A 13,942-nucleotide genomic window follows, 5' to 3' on the forward strand; every position below is an offset into this window, starting at 1 on the left:
ATGCTTGTGTTCATCTCCTTGAATTTTCCTTCTGTTGGCTCCTCTGTTGCTTTGTTGCTAGTTTTTTCTTTTTGATTGTGATTTTCGTGAGATTTTTTCACCTTGGGAAGTTGTTCTTCTTGTTGTTAGAGACATAAAATTCATATACAAACGTATACAAATGGGTCTTGAATTCTCTTGCCTCTAGATTGTCATCTCGAAGAACTTCTTCTTCCAGTGATCTTTTTTTGGAGCAAATGTTTCTTCCTTCAAGTTGCTATTTTTTTGTGGTGATGAATTGTGTGATATGTCTCAATGGAACCTAGAACTCATTTACACCCATGAGAGCCATGCTTGGAGTTTTTCGTAGCAACTACTTTCTCATGTTTTTGCTTCCGCTTTGTTTTGAGGTGTGTTGGGTGACAAAATAGGAGAAGGTCATCCGTTTCGAAAGAAATTGGTGAGACACATTTTCACCTCCTCTAGTTGTCATTCTCGGTCCTACAATACGCTTTACAATTCTGATGATGCTAATACCCACGTTTGTCATTGTAGTAGTTTGGGATAATTGTAGCATTAAGTCTATGAAATAATTACTCATGTCTCTTCTTGAATGTTAAGCAGGTGTTGTTGTCTTTAATTTGAGGTTAAAATAATGATCATAATGGTAATGGTACCAAGATGTGTTTAAGGTGACGTTTAATCAGCTTGTAGTTTAAATAGTTTGTTATAGCAGTTTATTTACTGAGATTTTTATCTCATTGTTTATCTCTCTCCCCCTAGGTTTGCCTTGAGCCGACGAGCATTGGGATGGATAGTAGCACGTCATTTGCATGTTCACCACCGTCTTTTGTTTAGCTATGCTGTAATGTCGTTTGTGCCACCTTTAGTCAATTTTATTGTGTGTTTGTACCCATCGTGGTATTGTTGTATATTGGAGGTATGTTCCTCTTTTGGTTAGGTTGTTTGATAATGATAGTGTGATGTTTTCTTATTTATTTTTGTGGTATTTGATCAGTTATATCTTATTTTTTTATAGAGATACTGTCAAAAATTTCTTGTTCGGCAACCTTGTACGTTAGTTTAGTAGCACTATGAACGTGTGGTGACCCCGGGGTGTTGCACAATGCTCCTAGTTTTCTTGGCTACAGGTTTAGAAGAATTCTCAAGCTCTTCAAGTGGCTTCTCAAGAACGCTAACTTTCTTTAGCTCTTGCTCGGCCTCATGCACCTTCCCTTCCCTTCCCTTCTCAAGGCTAGCGCCTTCTTCTTCAGAGCCAACAGTTCTATCTGAATTGATAGCTTACTTTTCGATGCTGAGACAGGTCGGGCATTCATCTCTGCGATAGTGACATCTTCATATGCATATTTTTCTGTCCTTCCGGAGAAGGAACCTTTAAATCTGGCTCTTCAGTTTCCAGATCCTTTTCAAGTAGCTTTGCCTTTTTAAGCAATGATATGGCTTCTACAACGTTACCAGACCTTCTGTTCGCAACGCCTCTCTTTTCAGAGCAAGCACTTGCTCCTTTAGTGCCTCTTGATTCGATGAAGAAACATATCCATGGTTTTCCAATTGTTGTCATCCTCTTCACTCCATCCAAATGATTTTAGGTCAGCAGCCTTATCTGGGTCATTCAGGTCATCATCTGTAACATCAAAGTTACCATCAATGGCAAAATCATCAAAGGCACCCAGAATTTGTCCAACAGTATGCCTTCATGATTACCATCATCATCCATGTTCCTGATAATTGCAGCTAAATCATCATCACACTCTTCTGCTTCGCCCAGAATCTCTTGTTCTTCTAGTTGTTTTTCCAAAATTTTAGCCTTGTTCTCTTCCTTTGCTTCGGCAAGTCTACCTTCTCGCTTCAGCAATTGGGCATGTCTCTTCAGAGCATTAGCCTGAGATTTATCGATAGCACCGGTTTTCTTGACCTCCAATGGTCTAGGTGCCACCTCTCTAAGAAGCTGTGACAGCTCTCCTTACACACTCACAGGGGCTGTCTTTGTGTCATCACGAAGATCTGCATCTAACCAACCTAGTTCTCATTCTTTTCTTTCTCGACTCTTTTCCCAGTTAAAGCCCTTTTTGTTTCAGCCTCATCGGAAACATCTGTCGTCTGGGCACTAACCATAGCAGTTACATTAGGAGTTTTTGTAGCTATTCTCCTGCTCTTTCTCAATTCTAATTCCAGTGCTGCAGCTTGCCTCTCAAGTTCTTTACCATGCTTGAAAGCCCGCAGTGCTTCCTCAGGATTACCTTCTGATTAAGCGTTTTGTTCCTTTTCTTCTCCTCTACTGCTTCTTGACGCAGCTCATGGGGTAAATATGGATGTAGTGTTGTTGAGTTCATAATTGTGTGCTTCAATAGAAAGACTTTCATCTCCATTTCCATCCATGCTGAAAGTAGCAGAAGTTCTTCTGGAACTATAACTGGAGGCACTGGCAGTGCTCACGTTTCTCTCAGGAAGCTCAGAATCCAGAGACTCCTTGGGAGAAAACTGGGTCTGCGCTCCATCACCTCAAAGGATTTCACTTAGAATTTCATCTTCTGGTTTTAGAAGCTGCTTTAGTGTTGCTAGCTGTGAAAACAGTGTAGAAATGATTATTGTTTTTAATATAAGTATTTCTTGCAAAATAATAATAATCATAGATGACAACTGGATACTACATTTGGAAAGAAAAAAGTTTAACCATGCCTGAAGCTTTGCAGCACCAACAAGATATTTTGCATTAGATTGTGCACACCATTAATCGTATTTGAGTCTTATGCATGCATAACCCACTTTTCTTATTTCCATACTTGCACTATGGATAATTGCTCCCAGAGATTCTGTTTTTGCAAATTTGCACGTTGAAAATAACAAATAGGAAAAGCACTGCACAATGAAAGAGAAACTATAGAACATGAACAGTTAACAAGTTTAAATATGTAAAATCTGCAGAGAATAAAACTATTCCTGATTAAAGACCAAAGCTAAATGACTGCAGCTTGTTAGGCAGTAGGCAAATTGAAATTACAAGCTGTACAAAACAAGAAGCTGAATTACAGAACAAATTAGTTTCCATTATACTGAACAAATATTGTCGAAGTGTTTAATTCTGTACTAGTAAGAAAGACCAAGAGCGCATAAAGGATTTTGCAAGAATACACCCCTGCGCGCTGCTTCCACAAGCTTTTCACAAGGATCACAAATTCGAACAGGTGAGTCACCCAATCCACGTAAACCATCCTCTGCTGGGTGCAGCTGCTGCAGAACAAGCCTCCACATATTTGGCAATGGTGCTACATATTAAACGCACAAGAGTTAACGCAACTGCTGAAGTACTGAGACCATAAGATTGCAAGAAAGTTTACGTTTTCGTCAATGGGAGATTTAGAAACGCCATGGGAATAACGAGAATTTAATTTATTGAAACAAAAAGTGAGACATCTTTAGACCCGGTATATTCAAATTCCTAAATTTCAGGAGAGTGTATGCTTACAAGCAGGAAATGACACAACGTCAAGAACATGAGTGAAACACAGTGATTACAATATAGCCTTCAATATGGCACCATCAGTTGAGAAATAAAATCGCACTCGTTTTGGATGATGTAGAAATGTGCAGTACAATGAAATTACAGATCCATAAATATAAACCATAATGCTCAATAGAGTAACAGAAAAAAAGATAATGCAATATAAAATATATGTCCAGAATGATACAAAAATTCTATGGTACTAACTAGTTTAGGGTAAACATAAATTGCATGTTGGGCCTAGCTTACTATCATAAGAAAAACCGGCTTATTTTAAGACTTGCTTTATTATGCTTCTTCAGAGAAGCTAAAGTTAATGGGAGGGGGCTAATTACAGGGCTTGTAAAGGTAAGATGCCCAAACTTTTTTCATTAGTCTCTGAATAAGAGAATAAATTAGCTAGTATGGGTTAGGTATAATAAATGCCCAACAAACCAGCTTATAAACAATTGCAAACTTAAGCTAGCCTAAACATGTCCTTAGCAGAGAAAAAGCTTTCAAAATAGACTGCGATATGTGTATGGTCCTCAACTCCGTTCTTCATATTGCTTATACAGATGCATCCGGCGCTAGCCCGGTTGGTAAGGACGGTGCTCAAACGGCGCGAGCGCTCGAGGCAGCCCGCGTTCGAGCCCGAGCATTCACACGGGTATGCACGGAGAGGGCGTGCACAGAGTGGCTTCGCTCGACCACGCCTCTAAAGAAGGCCGTGGAAATAGGTCCCATTGTTAAAAAAAATTGCCTATACAGATCGACATGCAGTAGTATTAGTTTGATTTCTAGTAATAGGATCCATCTCCAGATTTTGACCAATATGATAAATATCAGTATTGCTAACAGATTTTATTCCATGCATTCCCCTCGCCTCGCCTCATCTCCTCGTGAGTGACTCGGGGGCGATTCGCCCGCCACCACCTAGCCTCCCGCCGTCCGAGTTCCCGAGGCCACCACCGCCACCTTGACCGATCGGCGGCGGCTGCGCCCCCCCTCCCCCTCTCCCTCCCCAACTCCCTCCTCTCCCCACCCCCTCCCTTTCTCCCCCTCCCTCCCTCCCCGTGCTCCGATCGTCACCGCGTCTAGCGCCATCCTTCAGCCCTTTCCTCCCCACATCGGTTGGACCTCGCACGTGGGTGGCCAGATCTACCCCTTTGGCAGTCGGATCCGCCACGTTGTGGGGGTGAGCTAGCCTCCGATTTGTAGGGGCACTGCCTCGTCGGCGAGCTTCGGGACAGGCATGGACGGACAATCCGGCGGGCACATCTGGTCTGCTACTGTTCATTAGGCGGTCCACCCTCCACGTCGTGCAACGGCTTGTAGATGTGGAGATCCGGTCGTGCTGGTGGCTGGCTATCCATCCGGCATTCGTGCTCGGTTTGGGCCGGTGACATCTTGGAAGTGGTCAGTGGCGGTTGCTGCTACTGCGGTGCGTTAGCGCGATGGGTGGGCCAGAGGTGGCCGACTGCTAGCTGTTTGTGGCCCTTGTGCATATGGCCATCTCTCGCTAGTGGGTGCTGGCCCCCAGTGCTCCTTGCGGTGGCTGACCGCTGTTGAAGACGACATTGGTGCTACCCTGGCGGTCATGTTGTGCGTTGTTGTGGGCCGGGGCTTCGCCCTCGGTCGTCTCTTCTTTGCGGATGCTTTGTGCTCTAGTGTTGCTAGTTGATCTCTTACTTTGGTCTAGTCGTTCCGCCATGCCTCTGGCTTCAGGGGTTGTGCCATGGAAGGGGGGAACTAAGGGCGAAAGCCCTAAAAAGCTCCATGCCTTATCGACGACGGTGATGCCTACAAGCGTCATAACCTCCATAGAGGCATCGTGATGAAGCTTCCCTTAGGATCTCTTTGGGTGAAAACCCTGTTCGGCTTCCCAGATGAGCGATGGTGGTTCCTTCACCGCTACATTCCTGAAGACGTCGTTTCAAAGAATCCCTCTATTATTTGGTGCTACAACTGGCATCACTCCTTACAGGGTACACCATCCTCCATTGTTATTCCGGCCCCTTCGCTCTCCTGGTCGGTGGGGCTCCCCATCACCTTTCGACACTTCGTGGCAATGGCTATGTTTCGATGTCCCAGGACCCGTCTTTGAGCTTGATGTTTGGCATGGGAGCCGCCAACCGAGTCGGGTAGCCAGACGTGGGAGAAGGGCTTCGCCTGTTGAGTTGTCAGGCTATCCTGGTCGAGGTGCTAGCAGGGCATAGTTGCTTGCGTGGTAGCGTTGTTTGGTGTGGATACTGTTTATTGTGTGGTTACCGTGTTGTAGCTGCTTTCTATACCTTCGTCGTCTGGTTGTTATGGGGGGTTTGAGGTTTCTTTCTTTCTTCTTTGTCTTGCGCGTGAGCTAGGCTCTGTGGGTTGTATTACAGTGCTTGTTAAGATTTTCGGACTCGGTTTCTCTTATAAACTGGGTCACTCTTTCTTCTTAATATAATGACGTACAGCTCTCTTGGGTGTTTGAGAAAAAGAAAAAAAAAATTGCTAACAACATTGGTGCAAAGCAACATATCCTGATTTCTCTATGCACAAGGCTGAGTTTGAAGTCAGTTGAGCTCCAATCAAACTGGAGTCTTTTCAAGGTAAGCTGCCAAGGGATGAATATCAAGCATGAGAATGAAGACTTGTGGGGGCAAGGTCATGATCCAACTAGGGTGAAAAGGTTGTCCGCGGGGAGACCAAGAACATCAACGTCAGTAACAGCCAACAGATGGTTGCAGTGATCAACAAAATTATTTGATGGACTAGCTTTCTGGTTAACACCGTGTGCGTTTTGCAGGTAGAGGTGTGACTTGGAAGCTATTTAAAACAAGCATCAATAGTAAGTGAATCAAATGATAAGGGATACCCATGAAACACATGTGAGGTGGACAAAAGTAAGGCCCTTTGGATAGTTTTTTTTTATAGTTTTTTTAGAAAAAAGCTAAAAGCTATTTAAAGGACTGGCTTTTGGTCCTGACTTCTGGTGATTTTTGGCTAGCTGAGTAAGCAGTTGTGACTGAAATAAACTGAGTCTGAGAAGCAGATTGAGAAAAACTTTTCTAGTTTTTAATGTGCTGAGAAGTTAAAAATTTATTATAAAACCCAACAATCAAAATTTAACAGCTATAACCATACTTAGACAGAGCTTTTTTCCCGAGTCCTTCCTTAGGCAGAGCTTTTTTTCCCAGAAGCTCGGGACCTAAATAAACTAAGCACGGTTAGTAAATTTTCAACCCAACCATGCTACTCTACAGTATCATGGACTGGAGGAGAATATGCTTGATATCATCATTGCAAGTAGGCAGAAACTGGGAGCTGGCAGCAGGCCGATGGTATCCGGTCGCTGAAAGAAAGCCATCGCTGCAAGGCAAAACGAAGAATTACCTTCGTGTTGAACAAGGAGAATTGAACAGAACAACCCTGACAGTGGGATGCATCGACCACCCAGGTGGCCCCTGCATGGACGGCTTCGGCGGCAGTCCAATCTTCTCCAGCATGGCTGCGAGCGCGAAGAAACCCTCTACTCCCTGCAACAACGAAGAACCTTGCAGGGTAATTTCAACTTTCAACATGAGGACCCAGGGGCGTACACAGTGGCGGAGCTTTGCAAAGGCCAAAGGGGGTCATGCCTCTCCAACACTTAGTTCAAGTGTTACACATCTCAGAGAAATTAGAGTAAACATATCTACTTCTATGCAGAGGCGGCGTTGGGCATAGGTGTTTACCTTACACCTATTTTTTTCCTTTTAATTTTTTTTGGATTTGATTGATGTAAAGAGATCTATCTCTCGATAAAAAAAAGAGGTCTATCTCCCCGAATAAATAATGGAATAAAGTGTATCTAATTAGGTATCTTACACACAAGGAAAAAGCCATAAGTTGGGCGGAGAGGAGCAGGGCAGATGGCGGAGAGGTGCATGCTCGCACCTGGACAGAGGAGGGGAGAGGACTCGGTCCAGCCAGTTGGTTTGACCCTAAGGATAAAACGGTCTTCTCACAAGGGTTCAATTGATAAAAGAAAATAAAATTGATTAAAATTGTGTAATAGCAAGAAAATCAAAGAGACAATATTTTGAGGTATAATTCTGCGAATCAATCTTTAGAGTGGCAAAAATGTGAAGCCAACATAATGTTTTAGAGTGGCAAAAATCCAAAAATTCTCGGGTGAGGCTCTTAGACAGATTTTGGGTGATCCCAGCCTCGACATGGTGAACTCGGAAGGGAAAAAAGTATTGAATAGAAAAGAAATAGAGTATGAGTATTAATAGAAAAAGTACATTTTTTTTCAAATTATGAACAACTATATACTACGTGCCCCTATGTTATTAAGCCAAACATTAGGGTTAATAATTAAATTTTAGGATAATTAACTAAAATAGTTATTTTTGTTTTTGAAAAGATAGTAGGAAAATCCTATTAAAGTTAAATTATTTATGTTTCCAAAATTATTTAACCTGGGACCAAGCCACATAAATCATAGTAGATTAATTCTTATAAACTAAGAAAATGAATAAAAATTATCAAGAGAGTACATTGTAAGGTTATTATCGAATATCAAACTATTGAGTATATACGTATAAGTACACTGTATATGGATAGAGTATATCGTACACATGTATAACAACTATGGATATTACGGAACCGAATCTATGGTACCTAATACACCCGAAAATCTAGAAGATGTATATAGGAAGATCTCAATTGGTTGCCCAACTCGAGAATGACTAGTATCCAAGTCGGATTCATCTGCTTTGTCGTGATGGGCAAGATGAAGGACTCCATATCGACTACGACTGGATATGAGATGGCATATCATCCCTATATAAAGAGGGGACCTAGACCCCCAGGGGGAAGAGGCATCTGCAACTCAACCCAAGCGACATCATCATTAGTTTAGCTTAGATTCAATCTATTCCCTGTAATAGGTCTAGACACATTGCTTGTACTTGAGAGAATACATACACATCACCATACATACATGACGTAGGATAGTACTCCAACCGGGGGCCCGAACCTATCTAAATCACATATCTCGATTCATGTTCAATCCCTAATCTCGAAGGTACCCCAATCAATTATGAGCATATTGTCAGGAACTAATCTTCAATAGTTGGCACGTCAGGTAGGGGCTTTCTTCTGCTTTTCAGGATTGATCATGTCTCAAGTTCACATTTGCACTAATTTGTCTAACAACGGTTTCTATGACAACTTCGAGTCGGTGGAAGCCATCTACTCATCGCCTCCTACATGATCTGAAATCCTCTTCGGAGCTATGATTTTTCACTGGGACAATTAAGGTGGACTAATCGACACTGGTATTCTTGAGTCCAGCCCATTAGACTAATACCGTGAGGTGAGACATCTCGACTGGGATCCCAAGGAACCTAACGTCCTCCAATGCATGGACACTGACAGCAAGGACAAGGATCAGGAGAGTGGCAATGACAACTTGGTCAATAGCCAGAGCAGCCAATGGATCAATTTGTGTTCATGGCTCAAGGAGTCGGAACCCCACCCGATGACTCTATGGCGGTAAATCAAAATGTCGCAGAGAGCAATGGCGCCGGGATTCCCGCGGACCCAGCAACGGCAACCACCGCCCATAGTACCGGCTTCGCTGGAGATATACCACCAGGAACGTCTTTGGCTGGTGCCCAGTTAGCTCCTAATACTATTAATCATCGATGGACCGCAGGAAGTCAGGTGCCCCCTGATCTTCAACGATGACTTCTGGTGGGTACCCCTCCACCAGCACCGGTCCTAAGATCGAGCAACGAATACTAAAATAAGTTCATCATCACCATTGCATATATCCACTAAACATGTATATGACACTTCCCCAACATCCCAAAAGCATGGCTAAGCAATTCTACCTAAGAGACTCATATCAACTACCACATAGACTTCAAGGGATGTAAAGGAAGAACTTGGTAAACCCTAACATAGGTGACTACCCATTAAGTTGATAGACATTGCATGCAATTTTGTAAAACAAAGCATTTAAAACATAGGTTCAAGATGATCAATAACACTTGCCTTCTCCTTGCAGCTGCTCAGTGTACTCTAGCTCCTAGTCTTGACGTCCCTCAAACTAATCTGGGATATTGTCGTCCAATCCCACGACTGCCAACCAAGCACACAAATAAAACACACTAAGAATAGTACACAAAATAAAATAACAACAAGATAAAACCTATCTAAAAAGATAGAGCTTTGAAAAACGAATCCAACGACACAAGAATTGCTTAAAACAGAGCTAGGGCGACAAAGTTTCACTAAAAATAAGTTTAGGGTTTAATCTGAAAAAGAAAGGGACTTAATTTGAAATAAACATAAAGTTTAGGAACTTTTTTGTAAAAATAAAGGGACATGTTTGTAATTATAGAAAAGATTAGGGATTAAAGTGTGAAAAGATAGGGGCTTTATATCAAAATAAGAAAGTTCAGAGATTTATTTGCAAAAATACCAATTAACTAAATTATTTTGGAATTATTTTTATATTTGAAAATTCATCTTTTAATGCGAAGGCACTGACTGGACTTGACACCAGGGGCGAAGCCAGGATTTAAATATGGGAGGGGCCAATTAGACATGGAGGGGGCCAATTAGATCAGGAATTAGATTAAACTACAATTAACATGTGCTGATTAATACTTTATTAGTTGAATGGCAGCTCTGTTAGGGGGTGCCAGGCCCCCTCCGGCCATGCCGTGGCTTCGCCACTGCTTGACACGTCGGCTAGACAGCTGATGTGGTGCTGAGGTGGCAGGTGTTTGGCATGCTAACGAGGTAAGGCTACTGATTGGTTTAAAAAGGGACATGTGTCATCGAGCTATAGGCTACTGAAGGGGTATGTTGCCATCTAATCTAGGCTGTTGGTGTTAGATCCGACGACACAAAGAGAAGGGGACGACCGGAGGAGAATACACGACGGTGCCAGACGAGACACGGCAGCGCACTCATTGGAAAACATGCCAGAACCTCGTCGCGAGCCTCAGGGCACGACGGCGAGTGATGGGCTATGGAGAGGGGATGACAGCGAGTCCGTTTGATGTCTTACCGAGGGCGACGCGACTCTGGAAGGGTGTTGGCGATGGCAGAGAAGACGGCGGCACACGGGAGTTCGAGGGCGGGGGTGCTCCGGTGGCCAGGGAACCAAAAAGACGGTGGCACAAGCTTTAGAGAAGGTTGGCGAATCTGTTGGTGGGCTCGGGCGAAGTTATTTAGCGCTAGGGCGGCTTGGCGATGAGCACGGCCGAAAGCGGTGGATATGGCGGTGGTGGCGATTGGATCTCGGTGGATTACTTGGGTTTCGGCGGCTTGAGGCGATGGAAAAACACCGAGAGGGCCACAAGGTTATATAGTCGGGCGGAGGGCTAGGGGCAGGGCAGGACTCCTCAGTGATGACGGTCTCATGCTCGGCTTGGACACGGCGGCTGTCTGACTTAGAGACGCTGATGGGCAGCGGAGGCGGGTTCTAGCGCGGGGCATTTTTGGCGTGGGCTGCGAGCAGCTGCTGGCGTGCGGAGGTAGGCCACCAAACGGGCGCTGGGCCAGGCACGGTCCATGCGGGGAGAGAGCAAGGCAACAGGGGGAAGAGCGGGCCGGGGAAGGAAATGGGGCGGGGCAGGCCAAGAAGAGAGGGTGAGGGAGAGAGGTCTGGATAGGATTATTTTTTTCTTTTTCATTTCTATTTCTTTTGAAATTCAAATCAAAGCAAGGCAAATTCAAATCAAATCCAACCAAACAAATCCAAATAAAACCAAATAAACCCTAATTGCCTATTTCTAGCATGAATGCATTAAAACAAAATATAACCTATGTCAATTTGGATTTAAATTTTAGAAAATAGATTTTATCCTATGCTATTTAAGTAAACTCAAATTAAATCTAGGAAAATTTTAGGAATTTGGGAAATTTGAAAATAAGGGTTTTATACTATGTACCTTCGGCCGCATCACGCATGTCAAGAATGTGAAGCTTCACGTGAAGAAGCTCGACGACCGCAACACTATGATGATTTTCATAGGCTACGAGAGCAGGTCCAAAGCGTATTGGGTGTATGACACCATCAACAAGCACATGCATGTGACGTGTGACGTTGTGTTCAACGAATTGATACAATGGAAATGGATCTCAGAGGAGGAGCACAAGGTGAATGGCGATGACTCATTCACTGTGTAGTACGTGATCACCAGAGAGCCCATGTGCGACACATGTATGAGCTCCCTTGACCATGGCTGAACACCTTCATCGATGACACCTGTGGCTACGGCAGATTGAACTTTGGTGGTGATCGAGCATGTCATGCCACCCACGCATGACTCTAGGCTTGACATGACTCCCGATGAAGATGATTCCTAGTGCTACGACACCATTGACAACATCCATGGTCTGACCATGCCATGAGGGTACGCACCATGCCAACTCAACCTCGACAAGCTTCACATGGTGAGCACTGAGGAACAAAGCACCCTCGCTGAAGCAGAATAGCATGAATGTTGGTGCCGCGCAATGTTGGACGAAATGAAGTCGATCAATGACAAAGACACGTGGGAGCTCGTCGACCTCCCTAGCGGGCATCAACCCATTGACCTCGCCACAGTGAAACATGACCTACGCTACATCGCTGGTACTCTGAACATGGGTTGTCACTATGCAAGGAAGCTCGATGAGCGGCCATGACTATTAGGATACAACGACAACGACTTGGCCAGCAACGTCGATGACCATAAGAGTACCATAGGCATGTTCTTCTTCCTCAGTTGGAGCCTAATCAGCTGGTAGTCGCAGAAGCAGAGAGTGGTGGCTCTCTCTTCTTGTGAGGCCGAGTACATCGCCACCTCCACTGCGGCGTGCTAGGCTATTTGGCTTGCCCGTCTGTTGAGCAACATTGGCCGTGGCAAGCCTGAAGTAGTAGTGCTGAATGTGGACAGCAAAGTAGCCATCTCTCTGTGCAAGAACCTAGTGTTCCATGGCAGGAATGAACACATTGATACCAGTATCATTTCATTCGGGAATGCATTGAGGGAGGCAAAATCAACATCGAGTCCATCAGTGGCGAGGAGCAGCTAGTAGACATACTCACAATGCTTCTCGAGCGCGTCAAGTTCATGGAGCTCTGCGCGAAGATTGGCATCGTCAACATCTAACAACTGTATCAGTATTAGGGGGAGTTTGTTGCAAGATTTTTAATCCTGAGTAGTTAGTATTATTTCAGTTTTTGTTTGCATGCAATTAGTAGTCATTCATTTCAGTTTTTCAGTTTCTATGCAATTAATTTTTCCATTTCTACATGTAGGTCTTTAATTAGCAGTTTCTACATGTAGGTCTTTAGTGCTGGACATGTGCTAAAAAGCTGGTTGCGAGACTTGTTGTTTTGCTTATAAGGAGAAAAGCCACAGCACAAAAATTCTGCTTGATAATGAGGCATGGAGGCGAGTTTGGCAGAGAGGGTTCAACAAGAACGGCCCAATCTGGATTCAATGACGGGGTCGACTTCAAGGCGAAGCAAACGGTGGGAGGGAAACAAGCCACCATGGCGGTGCCCGAATATGTGAAAAAGATAGGTATCGCAAGGAAGCAGTCAGTGATAGCGAGTCCGCAATGGACACACACAAAGAGGGGGTGGGATGAAGAAGCAAGTGAGCCCAATGGGAAAACAACTTGGAAAAGAAAGCAACAGTGCTGACATGTGGACCCAACATATTAGTACAACTCGTATTTCGTAGTCATCAGTATGCGCCACCGGCCCACAGCGAAACCCAGAATCTCCCGACCGCTCTCTCATCCCCTTGGCCCTCGTCGCCGGTTGGCTGGCTGGCCGCTCCCCCGCTGGCCGAATCACATGGCCCTCTTTCTCATGCACCTCTCCGACGTCACCCGCCTCCACCACAGAGACTAGGATTGGCGGTGGCGCAATGCGGCAGCAAGGTGCACATAGACCACTCGTGCTTCTTTGTCAAGGTTGTTTGATGATTTGGCCAGAGAAATGCCATGATATTTAGAAATGCTATGAGTGTGGTCCTGTAATTTTCTCGAAGATATGCATACCTCACAAGTGTTTGATAATGAAGACATCGAGCCATTTCCTAGTCCGATAAAATGGTTAGAAAAGATTGCTGCTTCCACAGCAGTATTTGTGATATCTGAATTGCTTCACTCCTCACAATGGATATCTTGTACCCCTTACTTTCTCATTCATTACTCACATATGTTATATGCCTTTACATATCACATCCTCTACTGCTAATTCCCTTTCCAAACATTAATTGAGCTTGCAGTGTTCATATCCAATCTCCACTTATCTAGTGTTGGGGTTGCTTTTATACGAAAACGTTAACAACAGAATGCCGCAGGGAACGATGCCTGGACAATTCACATGTATAGAGTCAGTAGTAAAATTTAGGAGAGCATGATTAGAGAGCACAGGGAGAGTAGGAACCTTTTGCACCGAGCACATGACAA

At 44.2% G+C, this 13,942-nt stretch overlaps 1 pseudogene; it reads right to left on the minus strand.

The window, feature by feature from the left end:
• Nucleotides 1-1,071: 1,071 nt before the first annotated feature.
• Nucleotides 1,072-7,047, minus strand: LOC133922997 (uncharacterized; annotated as a pseudogene).
• Between the last annotated feature and the right edge of the window lie 6,895 nt (nucleotides 7,048-13,942).

This window comes from Phragmites australis, chromosome 6 (assembly GCF_958298935.1).
Source record: "Phragmites australis chromosome 6, lpPhrAust1.1, whole genome shotgun sequence".
Lineage (NCBI taxonomy): Eukaryota > Viridiplantae > Streptophyta > Magnoliopsida > Poales > Poaceae > Phragmites > Phragmites australis.